The sequence below is a fragment of the Trachurus japonicus genome, chromosome 11 (assembly GCF_045865225.1).
Source record: "Trachurus japonicus isolate A0001 chromosome 11, Traja_1.0".
In the NCBI taxonomy this organism is placed as follows: domain Eukaryota; kingdom Metazoa; phylum Chordata; class Actinopteri; order Carangiformes; family Carangidae; genus Trachurus; species Trachurus japonicus.
The window spans coordinates 23,886,218-23,912,621 of record NC_140917.1 but is presented as its reverse complement, the minus strand read 5'-3'; the positions used below and the strand labels follow the sequence as shown (position 1 = coordinate 23,912,621).

General features: G+C 42.7%; 1 pseudogene; it reads right to left on the bottom strand.

Moving 5' to 3' along the window:
- Positions 1-7,131, bottom strand: part of LOC146978898 (uncharacterized) — a 35,524-nt pseudogene extending 28,393 nt beyond the window's left edge.
- Positions 7,132-26,404: the final 19,273 nt, after the last annotated feature.

The window sequence follows — 26,404 nt, the reverse complement described above, 5'->3', positions numbered from 1 at the left end:
TAAGTGCTATCAACCGTGCTCTATTTCCCCATTGTGGAGATAAAGCCCGCCCACCCAGAATAGTTTGGCCTGTAGATGAAATCACCTGATAGCACCAATGACCTGTCCATCAAACTCTGATGTCCCAGACAAGCTTCTATTGAACCAAAATCGGTCAGACAGAATGAAACCCGGCTGGCAAACAGAGGGGGACTGACTCACTCTTCGGCAACATCTTTCCACCCTCGATCCCTCCCTCTCTCTCTCCTCCTCCTTCTCTCCTTGTTTGTTTTCTTGCATTTTTCATTATTTCATCAAGTGGTTTTATTCAGATTAAAATTCCTGCCTCACAAGGAACATGAGTACAAAGCAGTCCATAAAAATGATAATCAAAATAAACAGAACTAAGCAACAATCAAGCTGCCAGACATGACAGGATGCACTTTATGAAAAACAAATGCAGAGAAACCTCTGAGAAAATGGGAGTCGAGTTAATTTAAAGTCATTTTTTGCTCCATTTATAAGATGCATAACATAAGTCTCTTGTGTTGCCATGTTGAAAATTTCGGTGTGTAGTTTTTGAATCTGACTCACAGTTTGATCTGGCACCATAAATAATGGATTTTGCAGCAACAGAGTAGTTTGAAAACCTCAGGCTCGGTGGATACTCTAAATCTGATGCAATTCATTTCCCCTCTGCAACAGCAACTTTCTGATATAAATCTCCATGGTGACTGTGAAATGTATTGCCTCTAATAAAACACAATGCACTGAAAGAGGCATAGCTCTGTATCTTCAGTCTAAGGCAGCGTGTTAAAAGAAAATGTCTTCATGATCAAATCCATGCATTTTTCTAAACATTAAAGCAGAAGTAAGTGGTCCGGTCGTTTTCGCTAATGCTGCGTTCCAGGCAGGCTTTTGAAATCGTAAATTACAGCTTCAAGTCACAACTTACGACTTTGTAGCGTTCCAGGCAACCCACTCGTGTTTTTCCGACCTGTTTTACCGGTGAAAGTCACTATAACGGCCACTCGTAACTTCCGACCGGTGAACTCGTACCAGATCGAACTGGTACGACTTCACGGTCGGAAAAATACGAGTTTCCTTGAACGCACCATAACAGTCCTCGTCCCTACGTCGCCACATTCACGGCGTCCCTTGGCTGCACACACAGCCCTGCATGCCGTTCTCTCTCCTCATTGGATAAAAACTGTAGGATACGATAAATGTTTTCTCCTCGGCTCAGAGCAGAGCAGAGGGACTGACAGACCCGTGTTTCGGTCCAAACACTCTATGTAAGTGATTGCTGTTGGAAGATATAACTATTTAAGACTTATATTAACACAAATATATCACTTACTTCTGCTTTAAATGAATCAATTATCATTTTAGACACTCTTTTGTTTACTTTTTACATGAAAAGATCAACACTCTTATCTCATACCTGAACACAAGCAGCCGGTTAGCTTAGCATAATAAAAACGACAAACAGAAATAGACCCACACACATAATGACCCCAGTAACATAAATATCAATACTGTCACTGTTCTTCCTCCAACATACATAGGAATAGTGTTCTCTTTGTTATGTAGAAGCTGTGGCTTTTCACTGCTTATTTCATCATTTTGCCAAACTGAGATGTATCAGCTTGTGGCTGATGTTTTGTATCATCTTGACATAAAAAATGTATATTAGTATTACATGTTGCTGTTGAAGAGAGCTGGCATTAGTCTGCACCCGTCGTTTTCAGGTACCTTTGCAGGTACAAAGCAGTCAAGTACCGAACAACCAATAATGTGCCAGGAAGTTCAGTGGTAGTAGTTTGCTAATCGTGCTTTTAAACAAACACATCATGTGAATTCAGAGGGGTTCAGCGGTGTTTGTGAAGCTGTTAGCTAATGTTAGCTCAGGAACCAAAGTGGCCTTGAGCGTTGTTAGCAGGATCAATTTAGATAATTTCATAACTTCAGCTTTATTTATCAGAGCTAACACAGGCCTTGCTTCCCACCACGGGTGACAGATGTTGGCAGTTAAAGACATGAAGTTGGATGATAAACTTCTAGACTGGTCAGTAAACCGTTGCTCAAGGTAACATTGGCCTAATCAGTAGGCGTACTAACAAGCAACATCAACATTTCTTCTACCTATTTTCTTCTTTAAACCTGAAGTTGTCCTTCTCCTACGGTCGACCGACCATTTTCCATGAAATCCATTACAGACGGAGAGCATGAAGGTACAGCGTAATGAGATGTCATTGCATTAAGTTAGAGTCAGTGTGTCTACAGTGTTCTGAACTACAGTCCTGACTTTCCTGTCTGCAGACACTTGATGTTGAAATCACTCCATCACTGGTGATCTCTCAGCTTTAAACTGGGAGGAGAGGCAGACGGAGAAGTCCAGCCTTCAGAGGTAAATAAATATTTTATCATCTCCAATCCTGCACAATTATTTTAACTCAACCCAGCAGCAACTGCATCCACAGCCAATGCACTTTACTGCAAAATTGAACATTTTCACATTCACTGCAGCTTCGCCAAATCACTACAGACTTATCTTACTGTAAAGGTCATCGGTGATGTCAATAGCCTCAGTAGATAGAAATCTTTCATTAACCTAACATTTCACTACAACCTCCAAGAATATTCAACAGAATGCAAAACTCTAGCATTCATTCAATTTGTCCTTGAACAGGGAGAAGAAATGGGAACAAATAATGCATTGGGATGGTATTGTGCCATTTTAACTCTCTTGGTGTTTGAGCGATACTGACAAAAATATATTAGGCAGTATTATTGCTCTATTTAAAAGCAGCACAGCCTGTTCTGTAATACTTGGAGGCCCCTGGAGTGGGCAAACAAAGTATGAATCATGCTGAGCACAACAAATTGGTGCATTGCATCTTTCTAGAGTGAAACCTCTACTACTGATGTACAGTACAGCCAGTGTTTATTACCAAGGCCAGGGTGAGAAAAGCAACTGAGGGACTAAATAACACCATGAATTGCCAATGTGCTGTATATATTTCATTCACTAGCACTGCGAGTCCAGCAGTTCAGTGAGAGTGGGAGGTTCAACACTGTTTTAAAGATGAGAGCAGGCGCACATCACTGTTCCCCCAAAACGTCTGGATTAAATTTACAGTAACACAGAAAAAACACTGGCAGATGTGATTTGCTGCTTTAGACCAGACTGATTCCCACTGAGTTTTAACCCAGACTCTGAAATAATCTCGGGGCAGTTTCCACTCGCAGGTCATGAAATATTCACTTCATATCAGATGAATAATATATCCAGTATTACTCACTTTTACTCAAACGCTGTTCCACTGCTTTATCTCCCTCTCAATCTATTGTCACAACAGGACAAGAAATGAAATGCATCTAATAATACACTCTGCTGACATATGAGTTATATAACCAATAATACTGTCCGGGAACAGATGGGAGAGTTTTTCCATCAAGAGTGTCGTCTAACTTAAGCGATTTTGACATATTCTGACATGGCTGCATGTATTCTTGACATGTTTTAAATGAAAACAGTTTTCAAACCAAAGCCGCAGACTATTCCCTGTGAAAATCAATAGAAGTAGATTGATTGTGGTAGAATTTCTTTTCAGCGTTTCTCAATTGAAAATGTTTCATCGTTTACTGTAACTGTGGACATACTTGATGGAAAACCGTATGAAAACTTGTCCTCTGCTCCCTATTCTTCCCTCCTCCCTTCCTCTACTCTCATTTTCTCTAACACAACCTCTTTCTCATCTGTCAGTCAACACAGCATGCAACATTTTTCCCCTCCCTTCTTTCCCTCACATGTTCGGCCTCCCAAGGTAGGATCCATACAGGTGCCATTGATTTATAGGGAGCAGGGTTGGGAGACTCACGTCAGGGAAACCAACCATGGCTTCATCTGACACAAAGCATTTCAATAGACACTGTGAAGCTGTGTCTCAGGTTTTGTTTGTTCTGGGAGAAAGAACTGATACATTAGGTGTATTGTAACAGGTGTATGGTTGATTACAATCATGGGTAACTGGTTTTAAGGGGTGCAATTATGAAGATTTAATATAGAAAGTTGATATAATGGTCTACCAAATTATTATTTAATCAAAACCACAAACCTTCTGCAGATGAAGATAGATTAACTGAATCTAAGGGTCAAAGAGTCATCAGAAGAGCCTTAAAGGATAGCTACTTATTGGTTAAAGGTACAAGCAAGTACTTCCATATAAAACAGCTAATAGACTCATTTAAAACTCTGTTTTGAATGAGCTGGCTCTGATTCATGCCTCCAGTTAGAGCTGCGCTTAACAATCTTTTATATAGGAGATAACAAGGTGTAACTACTTGTGAGAATTTCTCTGTAAAAAAAAAAAAAAAAAAAGGAAGGAAGGAAGGAAGGAAGGACTTTTTTCAGATTTTTTTTTCATGTCACTCCTTTGTTATCATACATTTATTCTGACATATTTTCCTTTAACAATACATGATGAAATCCTGACTCAGTAAAGCCAGGATTTGGGGTGTGCCCACACCTCCCCTGCCTCACTGATCCCCTGAGGTACCACACAGGTTATATAACTGGTCCTGTCCTCTGCAGTTCTCTTCATCTCACCCTGTTCCATGTCCTCCCTCTCCCTCTCTCTCTCTCTATGTCCTGTCTCTTTCCAGTTTGTCTTTGTTGGCTCCTTCTCCCACACCAACACACAAATCTTGCATCATCTAGTGTAATCACGGATGTGGGGGATGGCGACACTCCATATGGTCCAGTAAGAGTTAAAAAACCTCACAGGTATTTGCCAAAACTGTCTCTCTTCTAATTAACACACTCCTTCTCACTCCTTCCTCTCATCCTTCTACCTCCCTCCCCCACTTCTCCTTCCTCTTTGTAACTCCGCCCTCCTCATTTTTTTTACTTGTCCATTTCTAAACAATGTAACACATTTATTCCTCAAAAGAGCCTGACAGCATGGCAGGAGTTAGCTATATGACAGCCAATCAAATGGTAATCGCTGTCTCTGAGGAGCGTCGCTCTCCTCAGCCCGTCATTTCCTCCTTCTATCAGTCCTTTTATTAAACCAGTCTTTTCTTCTCCTCCAAGGGTACGCTCTCAGACTCCCTTTGTTCGATTTTATTAACACTGTGCAGCAACAGTGGGGTAACAGTACGGGTAATGCAGCCCTCTACTGACAGGCTGAGTGGTTCCTGACAGTCAGGGATGGTGCGATCATTGTGCCTCTTAAATTCTGAAATAATTTACAACTTCCCAACAGCACCGAAGCTGCATTAGTGCTTTTAATTCGGGAAAAAGTGGCATTTAATTGTAGGCAGTTTTGTCCCAGGCCGCTCAGTCATAACACTCCTGCTTTATTACGTAAAGTTTTTTTTTTTATCTGCCAGATGCTCATTTAGATTTTGTTGAGTCTCTCCTCGCATCTTTCGCTGTTGTGGTGAATGGCTACAAGTGACAAAAACATTGATTTCAATATATAAAAGGAACATATCATCACTCTCTTGTATGTGCGTCCCCTGCAGCGATCTGTGCATTGGCTCTCTAGAGTTGCCTCAGACGCACATATATAACACAACCTATTGTTCTATTGTGGATCCCCCAAGGTCAAAGAGGAACAAAGGAAAAGATGATTCAAAGTTTTACAGCATCATGACAGCGAAGTCAAACAGCACACACATCAACACCACTTCTCCTTATTCTCTCCATCTCGGCTCTGTTTTCTATTTTTCTGTTTTAGCTTCATCACTGTGTAGGTGATAGAAACTTAGCTACGACGGATGGATGGATGGATGGATGGATGGATGGATGGATGGATGGATGGATGGATGGATGGATGGATGGATGGATGGATGGATGGATGGATGGATGGATGGATGGATGGATGGTTGAATGGATGGATGGATGGATGGATGGATGGATGGATGGATGGATGGATGGATGGATGGATGGATGGATGGATGGATGGATGGATGGATGGATGGATGGTTGAATGGATGGATGGATGGATGGATGGATGATGGATGGATGGATGGATGGATGGATGGATGGATGGATGGGCAGACACTCTGTCTGGCTACACCATGTCTACCATTCCCCTGAGGAACAGCGTAGACTAAATTGACTACACAGCAGCCGAGGAGCAATGCTATGATAATGATATGATAATTGGGAGTAAAATGGGGTTGAAACTGAACATGTGCCTGGACGCATAATCACCAAGGAGTCTCAGGCTGTTTGATCTGATGTATGCTAATTTCAGACATGTGAGGCATGGTAATTTGATAGCATTTTATATTCGGCAGGGTTACCAGCCAACCCCCCCACACTCACTCTCCCAGCACACACCCCTCCCCCCCAACTCCTACATCTTAACCTTTCCTTTCTGCATACCTCAGCACTGTCAAGATGTCAGGACTATTGTGAGCTCCGGATTGTACATAAAAACAAAGGTAATTACTTATCATCCTGAGGAGGGAATGGAAAATGGAAAAAGCTGCTTCAGAATTTTTGTTTATTTTTCATGTGGACCTCTCCTGTGGACCAGAGCTCACAGCTTGAGCTACTTTGTTGATATTTTGGGTCTCTTTATTCTGACCATATTCTGATTACATCCATATGTAACAATCCACAGCCACAAAGAAAAATTGGGAAAATGTTGAATATTTTGCTGCACTGATAATGTTCCTCTGATAGAATTGAATGAGCAGCAAGAAATAATTGGGTTGAATTATTCAAAAATAACTTTTACGACCTCACCGTCAGTTTCAACAGTCGCCGCATTTATTATCCAGGCAACCTTTAGAAGTGGTCTTTTGTTTCTGCGAGGCCTGTGGAAATGATGGTGATAATAAATCTCTTTTGCACCTGCCTCACAGAGATTTTGCTCATAAAATGAGAACATTTTTTTTGGGGGGGGGGGGGGGGGTAGAGGTGTAGATTCCCGGGCTGAGGCGAGCCGTGAGCAACTGCAGCCATTCAAGCCACGGTGGCTCAGTGCGAATGGTTTTCCACAGGATGGCGTGGCATAAAGGTGTTGTTTACCTCGATGACAAGCAGGAGGTGTGCTGGTTCGCACAAACTGTGGTTAAAGAGCCTGTCGCCTGCAGCTCTTCACCATCTTTGTCTTTCTCTGCTTGTACCATTTCGGAAAATAAGTCATCTGCGGACAAAAGAGCGCTAAATATTTTGTTGTGGTGACCAATCTTTATTGAAGAATAGTTGGGCTAACGAAGCTGTGCTCACCATGTGACATTTATTGGTTTTCCTTTACCTGCCTCACAGCTAAAAACGGCCTGTTGATTTGTTGGAAAGCTTTTATTTTCAAATAACTACATGAAATCCTCATCAGCAGTAACTCAGCTCTGATCTGGTCTGATATGGTTGCAGTCAATGATTTTATACAAAGATGGACAACAAGTCTTCACTGTACAAAACCTAAGGCCAAAATGTCCAAATAAAAATAGCCACACATCAACCCAACTGTCAATCATAATGGTTTCATAATGGTTTTAAAGCAAAGATGAATAATTAAAGCTTAACCTCTCAGAAATATATCCATGAAATAGAATGTATTAGTAAAGTAGAAATAATCTTTGTGAAATATTAATTTGATGTGTAGCCTACTTGTTAGTTTATCCAATCCGTTAACATGCAGGGGGGCGGGGTTTATGACTTACTGCAGCCAACCACTAGAGGGCGATCAAGAGGTTATGGATTCACTTTAGCAACCATTTTCATATTATGTTAATATACTGTGATATACTTGATATTTTATAATATTATTATTAAATATTTAATAATATTTCATATTATGTTAATATATTGCAATATACTGTAATATACTTCCAAGATAAGTTTTTATTTGCTTCAACTGTTGAACTGACCCGTCTTATTTTTGAGACAGACGTCTATAATATGGGACAGTCTTTTATTTAATTTTGAACAAATTTTATGCTTGGCAAATATGGAAAATACTGTCAAATAATTCTGTTTCTTGGGTCAGTGGGAGTCCTAAATGGGCCAGGCCGTGCTGAACAATGTGACCGTACGTGTCGGGTTCAGGTCAAAAACGTATGCAAATAACTCGGGTTGGGTTGGTCGGGCTTCTATTCGAGAAATAACCTGGTCGCTGTTGAGAACTTACAAATATGCACATTAATTTGCTTGTTGCCGGTTCACCATAATTAAAGCAAATTCAGCTTAAGATGCCCTGACTCTGATTTTTTAAGATATAAACAGACTGGTAGTTGATATCATTCATTGATTTTCCTGTTGCACATATACACACACAAGGAGAATTATAGTTAGTGCAAAACCTGTTTGCTTTTTGATCATATTGCTCACAGTAAAAATACAAAATCTATCTTTACTTTCTGCCCAAAAAATCCTTTACTGGCTCTTAGTGGCAACACAACCATCAAAAACACAAAGTATGTTCTCTTTATCATTTGTATTATCATGCAAATAGCATGCTTTTACAGCCAAAGACCAAACACCCACCCACACTGTTCCTTTATTGTTGACTAAATCAGAATAGACTGCCCCTGTTTTCACTGGACAGAGTAGGCTACTGCAATGATAAATTGCCCCCTGTTTTTATTACCATGCTAAATGACATGCACAAACAACACAGAGCCACAGTGACTACAACATACTGTATGCAGTCTTTTATTAAACTCTGGTTCAATTTTGAACCTGCTACTCTCCTTGGCCTACAAAGAAAAACAGATTTCCCAGCTATAAACAGATGAGAAGGCAGACTCAGACGCTCTCCACTGTGAAACACACACAGACACCTCTTGTGGAGCCAAGTGAGGATGTAATCTTAAAATAGCCACGCAATGACATGACATGGCGACAGTGTTTTTTGCTGTGTCATGCTGAGCCATTTGCCAAATAAGGGGAGAATCATCAGCGACTTATGAGGCTGCATAAAGTCCATTACATAAGCCGTGGACAGGACTGTTCCAGGGCACAGACAGGTCACTCGAACATTTTACTGGCCAGCCACAAGCAGCTATTTTATAGAAGGATTCCTCTGACTGAACCGTGCACTTCCTGGTGTGAAATGCTGAACCTTATTTACCCCGTTGAGGAGTTGTAATGCTTCTATTTAGGGGACTAAAGCACTGTATGGATCACACGGAGTAAACAAGATCACTTCATTGATGAATCTCTCATGGGAAAAAGAAGCTTAGCCCCATTCAATGATTTAGAACTGTGTCCATGCGTGCGTGCGTGCATGCATGCGCGTGTGTGTATAAGCCCCTTATTAGGGCTATTCCTGTCTGTGCCGACAGTAGCACAAAGGTTCTTATATAAGATTAAGGAGATGAACTTATCTAAGTGACCAAAACATTGTGTGTGTCTCTGTGTGTGTAGACTGACCTCACACTGTGACATTCAAACAGAGCAGAGGGACCCGGTGACGCTCACATTATGTCATTTACACTCTCCACACACGCACGCACACACTCATTAGGTGGAATTTATAGGGCAGGCTGTGAACATGCGTTCATATGGGCCCACTCTGCCGATGGAGTGTGACTGGCAAACATGGATTAATTAACACATATAGCAGGCATGTGCACACACGCTCATCAATCAGCATGCAAATGATCCCACCAACGCACTGGCAAAGGTGATATGACGCCATTATTCACACACATGCACACACACTCACGCACACACACCAAACCAATCATCCAGAAATTATACTCAATTGAAAGCCAGTCCATGAGTGTGATTGTGATGAACAGAGGAGTGCAAATGTGCGTGTGTGTGTGTGTGTGTGTGTGTGGCTGGGTGTGTGGCTGGGTGTGTGATGGATGTGTTGTAGTATTTATCATGGCTTATCTCTACCACAGCGGCATCTTTAAGGTCTAACTCTGTTAACCTCCATTACAGAGCAAAGTCCCTGTGGTGCTGTCTTGGAAAAGACTCATTGGGAATCTGATTTGCACACACACACAAACAAACACCTATGGTCCACAAATCCAATGTCTACATCCACTGGCTCCCAAAGTGAATGACAGCAGGTGGTCTATTATTTTTTAGGTGGCTGAGTTCAAAAGCACAAAGGGAGTCTGAGGTTCCCAGCAGTGATGCTGTGGACCCTCACGTCTCACTTTTATGTTGCCACATCAGATGCCACCAGCTGTCTGTATGTGGTCCGTTTGTTCTCTATCTCTGTTTTTGTAGCTGTCAAACTATATCTTTGTCTTCTGCAAGTGTGAGTAGCCATATGTAGGCCTATCTTATTTACTGTGAATGATTAAGGTTATAAGAAAGGGATACATTGACATTTTTGGAATACGTATTTGTCTTGTCTCGTGTACGTGGACTATGAAGCTACAGCTAAGTTAGCGTTAAATTACTATCTTAAACTCATTGGGCCCTAGTTTCTTAGACCAGGTGAAGTCTAACATCAGCGCAGCTTCGCCACGTCAACGGGGTGTGGCCCAGGTCCATTTCGCAAGATTGGTGGGCCGCGCAGTCAGACTTAGACCAGCACAATCCCTCCCCTCGTCCCTCCCACCGGCGCAAACGGCAAAGAGGGAGGAGAGAGGGCGGGAGGGAGACAGGAGGAGGAGAGAAAGGCGTGGAGTGGGTTTGACACTAGAGATGGGATTTATGGCTCTTTGAGGGGAGCCAGATCTTGGTGAGCCGTTCCTTTCAAAGAGCCGTTCAAAAAACTGGCTCATTTGACTGATTTTTTAAATATTTATTAAGTTTTAAGAAGCCAGCCTGGTGGTAACTCATTTTATCTTGGAAATAATGGGGTGAGATTTGGAACAAAATAATACAAAATTAGATATCCCACTAATATCTGAGTTTGCACGCCACTTACGTAGACAATGGAGCAGCTTCAATTGACTGTTATGAACACACAGAGATGTTAAAAAAAAAAAGAACGGTTCCCAGCTGTGACTCGGTTCCCATCGTTCATGTTAACCAGCCGTTCAATAGAATCGGTTCGTTCGTGAACGTCACAACACTATTTGACACAGCCGAGTCAGATCTTCACCAATCAAATGAGCTCCTCTCCTCACCTTTAACTGCGCGGCGGGTGATGCGCGCTGCAAGTTTGTCATTTTATACTTGGACATGGACGGAGGAAACAGCGACGCCAGAGGCCGAACCTCTCCCAGGAGGAAACAGCTGTTTTGGTCCGGAGGTCCGAGCTCAGAGTGACCAATAATGAGTTTACTAATATACTTAACCAGGATTGATCTGATACACTGAGAACGGCTGCCCAATGTAAGAAACAACAACTAATAAACTAATAAAGAAACTCACATTTATTCAAACCCTGTGTAAGCAAGATGAGAGGTGTAGGCTACACTAATCACAACATAAACAAACACCATGAAATCAGCGTAAAGGACGCTCTCTCTCTCTCTCTCTCTCTCTCTGTCCTCCTCCTCTCTCTCTCTCTGTCCGTCTCTTTTTTTCTCTTTTTTCTCTGTGATAGAGATGCTGAGTATACTGTAGTAGGCTATATACTGACTATCTGATACCGAGGCTGTTGTGGTGGACTAAGAGAGATGAAGATTTGTTTTGTTTTTCATTACGGCTGATGCGGTCGCTCGCGCTAATGAATTAATAAGTAAATAAATAAATAAAGCGATCATCACAAGGGCAGAGTGGTATCTCAACACGGCAGCGACAAGCAGTCATCCACCCTCAGTCCTGCTTTTGGGACATCCACAGCTGCTTTTCAGTGCCAGTTCGTCCCTGCTGTGTTAATTCAGGTGGAGTTTCCTTTACGCACCGACAGCCTTTGATCTCTGCTTTGATCTGACGTCAGATGTGACGGGACAATCTATATAGATATAAATTCACTGTTGATTCCGTTAGTTGCATTAAATAGTGGTTATTGTGGATATTTATTGCATTGAAATGTGTCTGGAACTGTGGAGATCTGCCTGTGAGGTCTTGGTGACGTGTGTGCACTGCACGTCAGTCAGCCAAACTTCCACTGCACCTGCTGCGCTCCGCCCTGCGCTGAGAGTAGACCTGGTTGGAGGTGGCGAGCTTTCAGCGCAACCTCGGCGGGACATTTTCGCACAAAACTTCCACTGGACCAAGCTGAATCTGTGACGCCTCCCCCTGCTGCGCGGCCACGTCTATCTCAGCGCAGCGCGATCTGCCAATCTTCCAATCTGACTTTGCGCTAGGCTGCGCTGGTCGAAACTTGCATTAGACCAGCTGCGTTACCTTGCGCCACCTGCGCTGCGCCAAGAAACTAGGGCCCATTGTGTAATACACTAACATACAACATTGTGTCATCTACTTTCTATGTGTCTCGGCCATCACAAAACATGGGCGCTGTTTCTCTGACTTCTCATTTCTCTGACCATACATTTTTATAGTTTTTGCATCCATTAGTCCGACTTCCCATTTCTCCGATTTAAAGCAGAAGTAAGCAGAATATTTGTGTTAATATAAGTCTTAAATAGTTCTATCTTCCGACAGCAATCACTTGCATAGAGTGTTTGGTCTGAAACACGGGTCTGTCAGTCACTCTGCTCTGCTGTAAGCCGAGGAGAAAACTTTCCTTGCATCCTACAACCTTTATCCAATGAGGAGAGAGAACGGCATGAAGGGCTGTGTGTGCAGCCAAGGGATGTGCGTGAATGTGGTGACGTAGGGACGAGGACCAATAGATCTATGACGAGGGCGGGGACTGCTAACTAACGAAGTTAGCCAAAACGACCGGATCGCTTACTTCTGCTTTAAGTAACCCTAACCATAACCATAACCCAATAAATCGGATTAATGGGTAGTCGGAGAAACACTGCCTACTAGCACCTCTCAAAGATACAAGGTGACACATTATATATTTCAATCTTAAATCTCCGGGCATCTCCATTGAACAGAAAAGTGAAACAAGTCCTAATAAAGTAAATTCTACTACACACCTGCACACCACATTTTGCTTTGTTTTTCCACACTGATCTACCGGCTCCAGGTTTGTTTGCTCATCTGTTATAGGCCTCATCAGGCTTATTATCTAGCCTTTGTTAGGAAAGGTAATAAACTCATTTATCCAACTATAAAACCATTCCTGTAAAATGTCTTCACTCTAGATATTTACATTTCTTCTGCCTTGATCCTCTCTAAATGACTCTAAATCCCTCTTTATTACTTGCTTTCATCACATCTCAGTACAATTTTTATTAGTATAGTCCTTCGAAAACTGCCTGCCATCAGTCTGTGATTTTCTTTTATTACTCATTTTCACTCTTTTATATTTATGTGGTTTTGAAATGCCACTGCAATTACACCTTGTCAGACCTGTGGACAAATGTACCTCTGGTCACCTTTGGTAAATGATGTGTGTGTTGGAAGTATTTTTCTTATCATCCTGCAGGTGAGCTAATGTCAGATGAAAGGTAAGTTATATTAGCTGTAGCCTGAAGCTAAAAGAAGGCGCCTTGTGACCAGGAAGTCACTTGATCAACTCCCCAGGTGAGTAATGTGTTCTCTGCGTTCAAGGTGCCCTTGTGTAAAACACTAAACCTCCATCACTCTCTGGAGCAGTGTAATACGGCAGAGCTGGTAATGTGTCGTCTGCAGCAGAGACACGTTTGGGCTCTTTATTCCTCTTTACGTCTGGAGAGTTGTCTCTCTTAACCTTAGAAATCTCACCTCTGCAACAACAGGGGAGTGCTGCTTTTAGGGTTAGCATAACTCCCTAGCTTTATGTCAGTGCCAACAATGCTAATGAGACAATCACTACAATGAGTTAAGACTGGTTTGGTTTAATTAATAAAGTTTAGCCTACTTTTCAACGGATCAGAAAGAAGCTATAAGGTCCAGATACACCACCATCCAGCTGGAGTATACTCACTCACTACAGCTTTGTTATTCCAGGAGCTTCTGTGAGGTACTGTACTTCCAGATCAAGATGACATTTTCCTAGAGCATGAATTTATGACATCACACATCTAATCCATCTTGATCCCGTCCTATTCCTGTCAGGTGAACAGCGTGGAGGAAAGGGGTGAGGGTGACACCTGCTTCTAAATAAAGATGCAGAACTACAGCTACATCCAGCCACGTCATCGTGGCTGCACATGTTGTTTGATGGGATTTTCTGTAAATCTCTGACTCAAGTCAAAACTATATCCAGGTCTCGGCACCTCACGCTGCGTCGTGACTCTTCTAAATTTTATCTGTTGATGCTTTAATGAGAAACAGAGGCCAGAGGATCAAAGCTGTAACTGTGGTGGTTTCAGAATAAAAGATTTAATAACAGGGCTCTGACTTTGAATATAAATCATTTTTATTGGGAGTTATGAATATGTACAGAAAGATGTATTTGTGCAGGGTGTATGCCCTTGTGTGCCTGTGTGTGTGAACGCATGTGTGCGATGTGAGAGAAGATTACAGCAGTCCTGACTTTAAAGTAGGCAGACAGCAGCCAGATATGTAACTCTGGAAAATCACCCACACTTACTGTAATACCGACTCTGCGCTCTGTATTCTATCAGTAATGTTAAAACCTACAAACCCAGATAGATTAATTGTCTTAAGTGAGCTTATGGACATGGATAAGAAAAGCCAAAGACATTCTTACCATAGCACTGCTCTTGCTTTTCATTGTGTGAAGGCATGAGGAAGGAGAAAGTGGGTTAAGGGGAAAGACAGATTAAGGCAGAGGGGCTGAAAAATTAAATGCAAAGCTGCTAGGTCTTTGGGAGAGGATTAGTCCATAGTCCCTGCACACTCACAAATGATCAGAGACGCAGTTTAAGACCAAACTATCACATGGGAATTATGGAAGGGATGAATAGATTGATGCACAAAGGTCTTGGATACATTTTTTATCGGTGACTCTGGGGAACGATTGTTGATGTGACATGTCCGACCTTGACCTCACCAGCACACGTATGAAATACACCTGTGACGCAGTAATGGATTTTCACGGGATATAAATCTTGCACACAGTGTTACAGGTGACAAATATTAATATAGCGACTGATCTGCACATTCTATGACTGGGTCAAGCCATAAAACCATGAAAAGTCACTGAAACTACTAATATTGCAAATAATTCTGAATGAATTCTTATAAATGGATAGACACCGGTCGACCACAACAATAAAATCTGTTATTCAGATATTCCAGATATTCAGTATTACACTTGCATGCTTGAGTTTTGCGTCTAGTAGGAGACAGATCAAAACAAGACTGTGCTCAGGTATGACGGGGCTAAATGCTGACATGACGAACAATGACAATGACAATGCTAATATGCTGACATTTAGCAGGTACTGCTACTTCATCTTCATCCAGCGTGTTAGCATTTTAACATGTTCTCTGACAGCGAGGATGATGAAGTCAATATCTCTTTATTTAAGCAGTGCACAGGATCTCACACAAACAAGGTTGTGGGAGAGGAGCTCCCCAAACAAAGAAGTCTCTCAATATTTAAACACAGTGTATCACCTAGCCTAGCAAAAGCCACGTTATCTCTTACGTTGCAAGGAAGATGTTCTCAAAACTTTGCTGTATCAAAGCAGGTGGCATACCTCCACTATCTCAAGGCTCTTCTTCTGAACAAAGCCTTCTCACACAACTTCTCTGCAAAACAGGACATATGATTAACAAAGTTAAATGAACACATTATATTTTTCCATCACTAACAAAACCAACAGTATATATGTTGATAGTGTTGACAGTTTGGAAGGTTGACCTTTGACCTGGTGATGGAGCTTGGTGAAAAGTCTTGGGACATTGTCACTCTTGCTGTATGGGGCCAAAGCGTGACTGTGCGCCAATATTTGATCCAGACACAAGATACTTTAGTCTGGATCTAAGAGGAATGACCAGCCACCTAACATTGCCAATTTTCCATCAGTGTGTCTAAAAATGGTCAAGCAGCTGCGGCCGAGATATCCTGGCTCTCAGTCCCTGGAATGGCTCCTACATTTCCCATAGTGCAAACAATGGTATGTTTATGTGACAGTGGTGGTCCTGTCACTATGCCTCCAATTGATCATGTGCCCTGGCTACTTGGCCAAAGGGATGTCCCTTTGGGTGACTGGCAAGCGCGCATGACTCTTGCCCGGGAGGTGTGGGTTCAATCCCCGCCCGGGCCCTCTTCACCTTGCCACATTCTGGCGTTGTTGGCAGGATCCATGTAGCACTAGGGGTGGGTCCATGGATTCCTAATGTGTGGCAGCCTGCGCGGAAGCACGAGGACGTGCTTGTGAAAAGAGGGGGAGAGATGTGACAGTGGTGGTCCTGTCACTATGCCTCCAATTGATCATGTGCCCTGGCTACTTGGCCAAAGGGATGTCCCTTTGGGTGACTGGCAAGCGCGCATGACTCTTGCCCGGGAGGTGTGGGTTCAATCCCCGCCCGGGCCCTCTTCACCTTGCCACATTCTGGCGTTGTTGGCAGGATCCATGTAGCACTAGGGGTGGGTCCATGGATTCATAATGTGTGGCAGCCTGCGCGGAAGCACGAGGACGTGCTTGTGAAAAGAGGGGGAGAGATGTGACAGTGGTGGTCCTGTCACTATGCCTCCAATTGATCATGTGCCCTGGCTACTTGGCCAAGGGGATGTCCCTTTGGGTGACTGGCAAGCGCGCATGACTCTTACCCGGGAGGTGTGGGTTCAATCCCCGCCCGGGCCCTCTTCACCTTGCCACATTTAGATAAGACGCTGCCCTCCTGGTAAATGCCCATGTCTTTCAAGATCCATGTTCCCAGTTAGTAATGCAGACTTTGTGTTTGGAGTCTAAATTTGAAGTCTCCAAACCCAAACCAAGATAACATTGATGACATTGTGTGTGTTTGTGTTTTGTTTTTTTTATCAGGCTTTGGAAAGCTTCTGACCGAACCACAGAGGACATTTTCACAGGCTTAGTTGTCCTCCTCATGACCACTGGCATGACCTTTAAGTGTAACCCAGTGGAGCCTTTAACTTAAATTTCCTCCAGTAAAGAAAGAAACGATGGAAGTGCTTCATTTTTGCTGATGTGGAGATAAACTTTATGAGGTTACTCTTTAAAAACTGCCTGTTCTACATGGGCTTCCCTCTGACTCCCCTCCTCCCCCCACTCTTACTTTCTTAATTTCTCTGCATGCGTCTGCCCCGAACAGACAAAGCGCTGACGTTGTAGGAAAGTCAGCAGTTTGCTGCCAATCTAAATTTGGCCCTGTTCGCGACTGTGAACTTTAAAAATAAACCGCTCCTCTCCACCCCGACATCCACCCACCCCTTCCTACATTAACACCCCGGAGGCTGGAGCCCACGCAACAAGGCAATTAGAAATTTCCTCCCTTGTAATTTCATCACACAGGTACTGTAGAGCAGGGAGTCACACAAGCATGGCCACAGATGCGGGAACACACACATACATATAATACATACATCTACGCTGCTAGATTTGAATGCATTGCTGTCCTTATGTGCAGCAGCCATGTGAGGCAGCACTGGGGCCTTATTTCAGCCTTGTCTGGAAGGATTGTTTGGAGCATGCATCATTACTGTGAGCAGGTGTTGCCGCTTCTCTCTGCTGCTTTGCTTATTCGCAGTCATTGCTTTCTTTGGGCCTCCAGGAGACGCTCTCACAACCACAGCCACAGCATATATCCAGGAAGCTGAGAAAAACGTATGTCCTTTTAACCATTTTCAACCTACAAACCTGCACGAACGTAACTTATTCATGAAGCTGACTGAGTGCATTCTCTCTCTAAAAAAAAAAAAGTGTTTGGTTTGGGGCTTGAGAGGTGAAAACAGCCTAACTTACATGAAGAAGTGGTGAATATTTGATGATGCTGTCTTTGTAGGTTTTTCTCAAGTCTAATGAGTTCAGCGGTGATTTGCTATGATTGTCAGAAGGGTGTCGTGAGGACAGCGCAAATCTTAATTCCAGATTAACTTGTCCAGAGGCTGGGCACTGGCATAACATTTGAATTATGTCTCAAAATGTCGTTGTTCCAAGAACAGCGCTCTTCCAGCTGTGAGTCAGACAGAAAAGGCCACATCCAGCTCCATGACGTAGTGTTATGTAACTCTCTGCCAGCGATGCCACTGACGCTCTGCCAGTCAGGACAAGCCATTAAGCTGCTCGGCCCTTTGAGCACTAGTTAACTGGGTCTAAACTCGACAGCTTGGGCTTGGCCAGGGCAGCGATACAGCGACTGACTGAATCCGGTGTCCGAGCGATTTTATGTTTTTACCCCGGGCGCCTCGGATGTGGTGCGAAAGTGTATACAGTGTGTGTTTGGTGAACAGCAGGTGTGGAGGGCGAAGCGCAGCAGCCGTGAAGGTAACACACAACAGGATTTAGGTGTTTGGCACCGAGGCCTGTCGGACGTCGCCAGTGAAACTATTATGTGACATGCTGATACCAAACAGCGCTTCTTCCCTAAGCTGCTACATGTCTGACTGCCTTGGTGTGATTCCAGATTAAGCTCTCCTTGGTTGTGTCCTACCAAAAAAACACTGCAGTGCCTTCCAAGAGGCTATTTCTACAGCAGGCTGCTGCAGTCATCACAGCAATTATTAACGACTCAGGCAGGTCTGCCCGCTGGTCAAATAACTATTATTGCCTCTTCTTCAGCCAGTGGAGCCTCTGTAGAAAGGCCCCTAAAACTAATTATACTTTTAATCATACTGCAACAAGTCAACAACACTTAACAAATAAATTACATGTTTCAATCAGTCAGCAGCACTTTGCATCTCCTCACACTCTTATGACTGGACAAACTCTGCTTGACTTTGTAGCACCTGGGATAGTTAGACGTAAACCTCATAACTGATTACAGACACTTAATAGCACCAATACAAATGTGAGTTGAGTCAAGTCCATTTTTATTTATTTGATGCCAAATAAAAAAAAAAACTTGCTTTTAAGAAGCAAGAACAGGTGGACAGCCACCTGCTTCGGGTGGAGGGTAAAATAGAGAGGGGGGTTTCCTAGTTCAAAAGAGAAATGATGGTTTGAGTTTCCATATTAATATGCTGAGTTTTTTTCTCTGCCAGTTGTCACTTCGGGATATTAGCATAACACTGGCAAATGAGTTTTGTGTGTGTTTTGCGTAGTCCAGCAGAAATAAACTAATGACTGGGATTACATTCAAGGCTCAGACTCTGAAAGAGATCAGATAAATTATACACTATAATTTCATAGAGAGATTTGTTTTGCATTGTCCTGACTTTACAATCTGTGTTTCTAGTTAGTCTGTGACAAGTCTTTGAATTAACTAAAGGTTTTTATGCATGTGTTTTCCATCATAATTTAGCAATCAATACACTAATACAGCATATTAAAAACAAAGTAAGAGCAGACTGTGTGCTTTTTCTAAAGAATAGAGCCTTATACCTCCAACACAGTAAAAATAAATATTTTCTCTAGGCTATGTTAGTTTTATTAGAAGCTTAATATCTCAACACCTATCTGAGCAGATAATTTCACTCAGGCTGTACTTCAGTACAGGTGTTTCCTCATCTGTGAACCAAACAGTTCAAGTAGTGTGAAAAAATGATGGCCTTGACATTATCCAACAACACCATTCAATAAAAATCATGTATTCCTTCCCGTGGAATGTTACAGTAATACGCCATTAGACATCCAGGGAGGAAATGAAACTCATCAATTTTTGCTCTGAGGTTGAGCCTCTCTGCCTGCGAGCCAGCGTCTGAACCTCATCCAGAATCATTCAAACTGATTAATTCTGCTGGAACATCTTGATCAAAAGTCGTTAGGCGAGCCGTGGGCCAACATCCCCATCACATCTCCCCACCGCTGAGGAGGAAGAATGAAACTGTCTGCAGGTGAGAGAGAGGAGGGGCAGAAAGAGAAAGTGAGACAGAGACAAAGACAGAGAGGAGGGATGATTCTGTTTGGTGTTTGGTGTTTGGTGTTTGGTGTTTAGTGTTTAGTGTTTAGTGTTTAGTGTCGTGTGATGATTTAACAGTAAGTTGGTAACTGTAGGCAGCAGGTAGGTTCAGGCAGTGTGGGTTTGAGTCATCTAGGAGGAGGTGTGAGTGCGTGCGTACGTGCGTGTGTGTGCGTGTGTGTTTGTGTGTGTGTGCGTGTGTTTGTGTGTGTGTGGGCAAACAGCCTCTGACTGACAAATATCTCAGTGATTGTAGTAGTGCGTAGTAACTGTCAGGAAGAAAGAGGACGGGAAGTGGATTGTGTGAATTATATTGTGAAGTATAGTGAATCATTAGATTATAGCAGGTCTCCCTCTGTGTGTGTGTGTGTGTGTGTGTGTGTGTGTGTGTGTGTGTGTGTGTGTGTGTGTGTGTGGATGCAGTAAGCAGAATCAAAGAGCGCGGACAGCTGTTACTGGTGTTTTATGATGCTGGTGGTGTCACATAAACCCCCCCAGTTAGACTTTGAATTAGACTACTGTGAAGACCCCACCCTGCCCCAACACACACACACACACACACAACACAACACACGATCACAGACACTAGGGAGTTCACACACTGTTTCACACTTAGATTTTGGAGCATGCTGTGAGACCAAACTGTATGCACAAGCAAATTTGCACACACAAAACACAGACCCACACACAGATGCACTTAGGGGGCAGATAGACAAAAATGCACACGTGCAAACCAACCGAAATGATCAAGAGTACACACACACACACACACTCCAGACAGTGATTAATGAGCTGTTGTAGCTGCTGTGTACCACCACATCTGCTGCCACGGGGACTTCAGCACGAGTCTGAAACAATATGGCCTATAGGCCTATTATACAGTGGTCGGTCACATTCAAACACACACACACACACTTCTGCCCTCATTATGCAGGTGACAACCTCATTTTGTCCCCAAACAACCCCCTCTCACAAAAACACACAGACACATGACCCCAGTCAACACACACAGGCCCGTTACACGTTTTGTGAGTGATGTCTTTCATTCAGCTTTTACTGATGAGGGTAACCTGCACGCAGTCAGTCAACATAGACCATAATAATAATCATTTATTTCTCCTTTAGCAATGAAGAGCTTTAATACGAGTTATAAACTCATAGAACCAACAGAGGAAGCATTAAAGTCAGGAAAAAGATCACAAATGCACAGCAAAGACATTAGATAGCAGGCTGGTCGATCGGAAAATTCACTTGTTTTTTTTTTTTCATCTCCAGTTTTGGTGGAGTGAGATGTAATTTGATTCTGGATTTTGCTTTTAATTATTTTTGGCTTCTTCTCAGACTTTGCTCATTAAAACGATACCAGTTAAAAGTTCCTTAAAGTAAAAAAGTAATTCTGGTCTCTGTGCACTTTGCTCCTGAATCCTCTGCGGATCATCATTATCATTTTTAGTAGCAGCCACTTCTGCATGTAGGCTACCCCGTCTCATCTCCAACTGGCCTCGCTGCAGCCGTCTTCATCTATAGGGTTGGCTCCTGGTCAGATTTGCGTGGGTGGAAGTTTGTGTGATGCGAATGTGGCCGGGTCACCTTGTGTGTGGTGGAGTGTGTGTGTGTGTGTGTGTGTGTGTGTGTGTGTGTGTGTGCGCTGCATGTCTGAAGACGGGGGTGGGGGGTTCGGCCAGCTTGGCATTTATGTGATGACCTCTGCGGGGGTCACATCAGAAGACAGAAGTTGAAGCCAAATGGCGAAACAAAGGCAGGGCGTGGCTGTGAGTTTTATGGAGCCTGGTGTGTGTGTGCATGAGTGCATGTGTGTGTGTGTGTCCATAGGGATGAAAGACACACCCCGAGGACAATAGGGGTTATGTGCAGCAGCTGACTATAGAGGAAATTATTCAAAAAACAAATTAACATTTCACTCCACCACTTGGGACTCCACCTATTAAACTCACATCGTGGACTGAGGATGATCTGCAACATTTTCCCTCCAGTATCTTCCTGTCAGGAAGATCAGATCTTTACATATGAAAATGAAAAAATATTCAGAGAAAGAAATCCCATTTACCGATGAAGTACTACTAATGATTATTTTTAATTATCGAATAACGATTAGCTGCTGTTTTTTCAATTTATAAATCAGTCATTTTGGGTTACACATTTTAAGTACACACTAATAAGCATTAGAAAAGCATTAATAAATACTGAATTCTTCATTTATAACGCATGAATACAGTTAGTGCATTAGAGTATTCATGTGTTATAAATGATTAATTCAGTATTTAGAGCTTAAGTAATGCTTAATAGTGTGTACTTATTGTAAGTGTTACCTCGTTTTGTCCTTAGAATGTATAAAAACACTGAAAAATCAAAATTTCCAATAGTAGTATATTCAAGTTGCCTGCTTAGTCCAAAACCCAGAAAGGTTCAATTGAAGGTTATTGCATGATAACAAATAAAAACCACAAATCCTCACGTTGAACCCAGGTCACAATTGACATACTCACCTGAAAAATTACTTCAATTTAATAAAAAGTGAATTAGAATCGACTGTTTCAAAGTGTTAGCATTATTTAACTACAAGAAAATAGCATTTTAGTGTAATGCAGCACTGTCCACACAGCCTCACACATGTACTGACGGTTACGATGTGGGATCATGCACTGCACACTTGTCTTCATAGTCTTTTGGTTTTTAATGTCGGTTTCATATGACAACGTCTTATCCATGATCCATGGATCCATTATAATAATATATAATATAATACATCCTTGCTTGAATCTCTTAGGTGTCATGTCCAGCAATCAGACAAGAATTGCAGCATTGCAATAGTGTTGCATTACGTAATTTCCAATTCTAGTTCCATTAGCACAAGCAGCTTCTCTCCGCAGGCTAAACAGTCTTATTTCGGTTCGGTCTTACAGTCACATCTCATGCCTGACAGTCAAATGGGACATTTTATTGTACCACGTTAATGTTAGTGTTCATCTGTCCTTATTATGCTACGAGTAGTCAAATGTCTACTTGTGTTTGATGACAACTGACAGACTTAGAATATCTATTGGCTACAAAAGATCCTACATGCAGCAGTAAGCAAAGAGAATCACTTCAGCATATATTGTATATTTTTAAAAAAAAGCTGAATTCCCACAGAACTAGTGTTGATATCCTGAAAACACACAGCCTCGGGCCAAAACAGCCTCTGGCAAACATCAGCACCACAATGGCTGTGAGAACCTTTGCTGACTGTCTTCCCATGCATTAGTAAAAGAGCAAAAAACAACTTAGGTGATCTAATCATACACGGTGTATCCGAGGGAAAACTACACCAGTGAACGGTAAATCATAACTATGTATATGATGGCTCATTGACTTTTGTAATCACACAGTGACAGCGAGTGATGAAAATGATCGATTTCCTCTTTTCTCTATGTAACGAGCCAGGTTTAAACATTATAGAGGGATCATCTATTCCCCGCTCAGCACTGCTGCTGCTGCGCCCCGTGCTGTGTTGTGCATGCCATTAACACGCAGAAGGAAAAGGATATCTCATATACGTGTACACACATGCACATGCACATGCACAAACACACACAGGCGGTTCACATTTTCACCTCTAACATTTAACGACAAGAGAGAAAGAGCAGGGCTGTCTGCAGACTCAGATAATTAAACCAGAGGGAAATTATAACAACTCTCTCTCTCTCTCCTCCCCCCTCTATCTCCTCTCTCTCTCTCTGTCGCTTTCTCTCTCTCTCTCTCTGTCTTGTTGTGACACCCTCCCTGCTCGTCAGCACATTGGCCTATAGCTGCAGAAAAACAGTGCATCCAAAAAAAAAAACAAGAGAGATGACAGAAGAGGACTTAACGCCGGCAGTTAGGCCACAAAGTGGAGATGAAATAATATTTTTCATCCATTAACTTCCATCTGTGGCGTTTGGGTTTTTTTTCCCTTTGCTGCTGCCAATGGGTGACTTGCTGCAGCAGGTGTGAGGTGCATCATAGAGCAGGGCTAATTTATAGTTTTCATTCATTGTCCTCATTATCCTATTATTGGCTATCACACACACACACACACTTAAACACACACACACACACACACAAGCTGACAGAGGCAGCCCTGAGTGTGTCCAGGAGGTATAATAGTCGAGCTCCTCTCTGACCTTTGTGCTGTGTGTCTTGTTACTGTTTGCAACACAATCAGGCCCTGCTCACCTCTGCAGCATGGGGCTCTTAGGCTTGACTCACGCTGTGTGCCTATGTGTGTATGTGTGTGTGTGTGTGTGTGTGTGTAGGTGTGCGTGGTTGTGTGAAGTTAATAGATGTTCAGAGAGCTGTATACGTAGGAGTGCTGCTCCCATGCTGTGTTGTGTTTTGCAATTCATATCTGAGCCCTGGAGTACTATGGAGTCAGTTGCACATCACACACTTTAACATTTACCATCAGGCACATGGCACGCTCACAAACACACACACACACACACACACATAGCATACACACCCTTGGCCATTGTCCAGAGAGAAGAGAGAAAGGGTGGGTGATGGCAAAATGGGTGGGGTGTTTCCATGGTAACCAGGGTGACAGAAGGAAGAGGGGGTTCTCCTGCTGACCCTCATTGAGAAGTTGAATGACTGTCACTAAGCCGAGGCAAGGCAGCCAGCAACACACAATGCTAGAGAGCAGCGCGACCAGCAGCCATGTAAGCCCGTCATGGCTGTGGCTCGACCCAGCTTCAGCGGTCAGTCTGAGGCACTTAGCATTAGCATCAGAAAGACATTATGCTAATAGCATCAAAGGCGGCAGCCCCCGCCTTTGTGTTTCCTGCGCCAACCCAAGGGCACGGCAGGATTTTACATTTCAACCACCGTTCCAGGCCCGGACCCCGCAAAAGCATTTGCATGAAGATGAAATAACAAATAGGGAAAATGTGATGCATTACACAAACGTTGAAGCACCGCCAAGCTGCTAAAGGTCTGACAGTTCACAGCCACTGAGGGGAAAGGCATCAAGGGTAAAACGTACCAAAGTCAGTACCCAGAACAGAGAACCACAGTGAAATCAAACCTTTTCTTCCTCTTGTGTCAAAATGTAAAAAAAAAAAAAAACCCAAAACAATCATAATAAACCTCTTATATGAGCCCTATTATTAAATCTTACTCAACAGTCCGTCATGGTTTAAAGCAGAAGTAAGCAGAATGTTTGTGTTAATATAAGTCTTAAATAGTTAGCAATCACTTACATAGAGTGTTTGGTCTGAAACACGGGTCTGTCAGTCACTCTGCTCTGCTGTAAGCCCAGGAGAAAACTTTCCTTGTATCCTACAACCTTTATCCAATGAGGAGAGAGAACGGCATAAAGGGGCGGTCCTCTCTCTGTGTGTAGCCAAGGGATGCGCGTGAATGTGGTGACGTATAGGGACGAGGGCGGGGACTGCTAACTCCATCAACTGACAAGAAGTTAGCCAAAACCGGATCGCTTACTTCTGCTTTAACTAGGCTAAATCATCTGAAAAACAACATAATCTTCTTTTTTCAGCTTGATCACCTCAACTCAGCTCACACCTCAGCTCTTAGCTCACAAGTATCTTGGGCTTAGGGGAAATGGTGTTCATGAACATAGATATTTAATGACATTTTTAATGAACAACACCACTAGATCATTTTTCACAAAAATGTCATCCTTGAAAGGCTTAGCTCCACATCTTGGTTATTAAAGGGACAACGAGGAGTTTCTATTTGGTTATAAAAAAGTCTCACGTTAATGTGGATGAATCTCCGCTACCCACACTTGTTAATGGGCCCATTTTCGATAAATATATCGTTTTGTCTCTATCGTTATTTTGTTATTATTAGTGGTGGTGGAAATGCTGGTCGAGCTGACCAGCGTTTCCTTCGTGGCGAGTCATGAGAATAACGCAGCTGAATCGTCGTTTATGGTCGGAACTACGACGGTATGTGAACCTCTTTGAACCTCTGACTTTAATTATTGATGAATGAAAACATGGGTCTGTCTTGCGCCGGTCAAAGAATTTCACGGTGCGCACGGAGGCTCATAAATGTAGTGTGAAAACGCTTTGCTTTTCCAAAACTCCTCGTTGTCCCTTTAACAGACTTATTTGTCAATGAGAGTTCTTCTGGTTCTGCTTTCACAGCTCTATACATGTTCATATTTATCTCTGTTTAACTTGTTGAAATTCAAATAGCAGGTGCTGTAATAGATTTAATAATCATGAATAGTAAACACCCTGAGGTGAACACTCTGAAAGAGCTGGGGAAAAAACAAAGTAGCCATTGTGAATTAATCTTATGTGTATGCCGTTTTGTTAGTACTACGCAAGCATTAGCTTTAACAGCTGTTTACCAGTTTAGATAAATATTGAGAGTTCATCAAACTTCATTCCTTTACTCACCAACATCTGTCTCTAGGTGGAAAGTAACAGTGTTAATTCTTGTCTGTATCACATCCTGTCAGCTATTGAATTAGTATGCTAATGAGTTAGTCCTGGACAGTCTTTCCCATAGAAACAAGAGGTTGTATTATAACCTATTGTG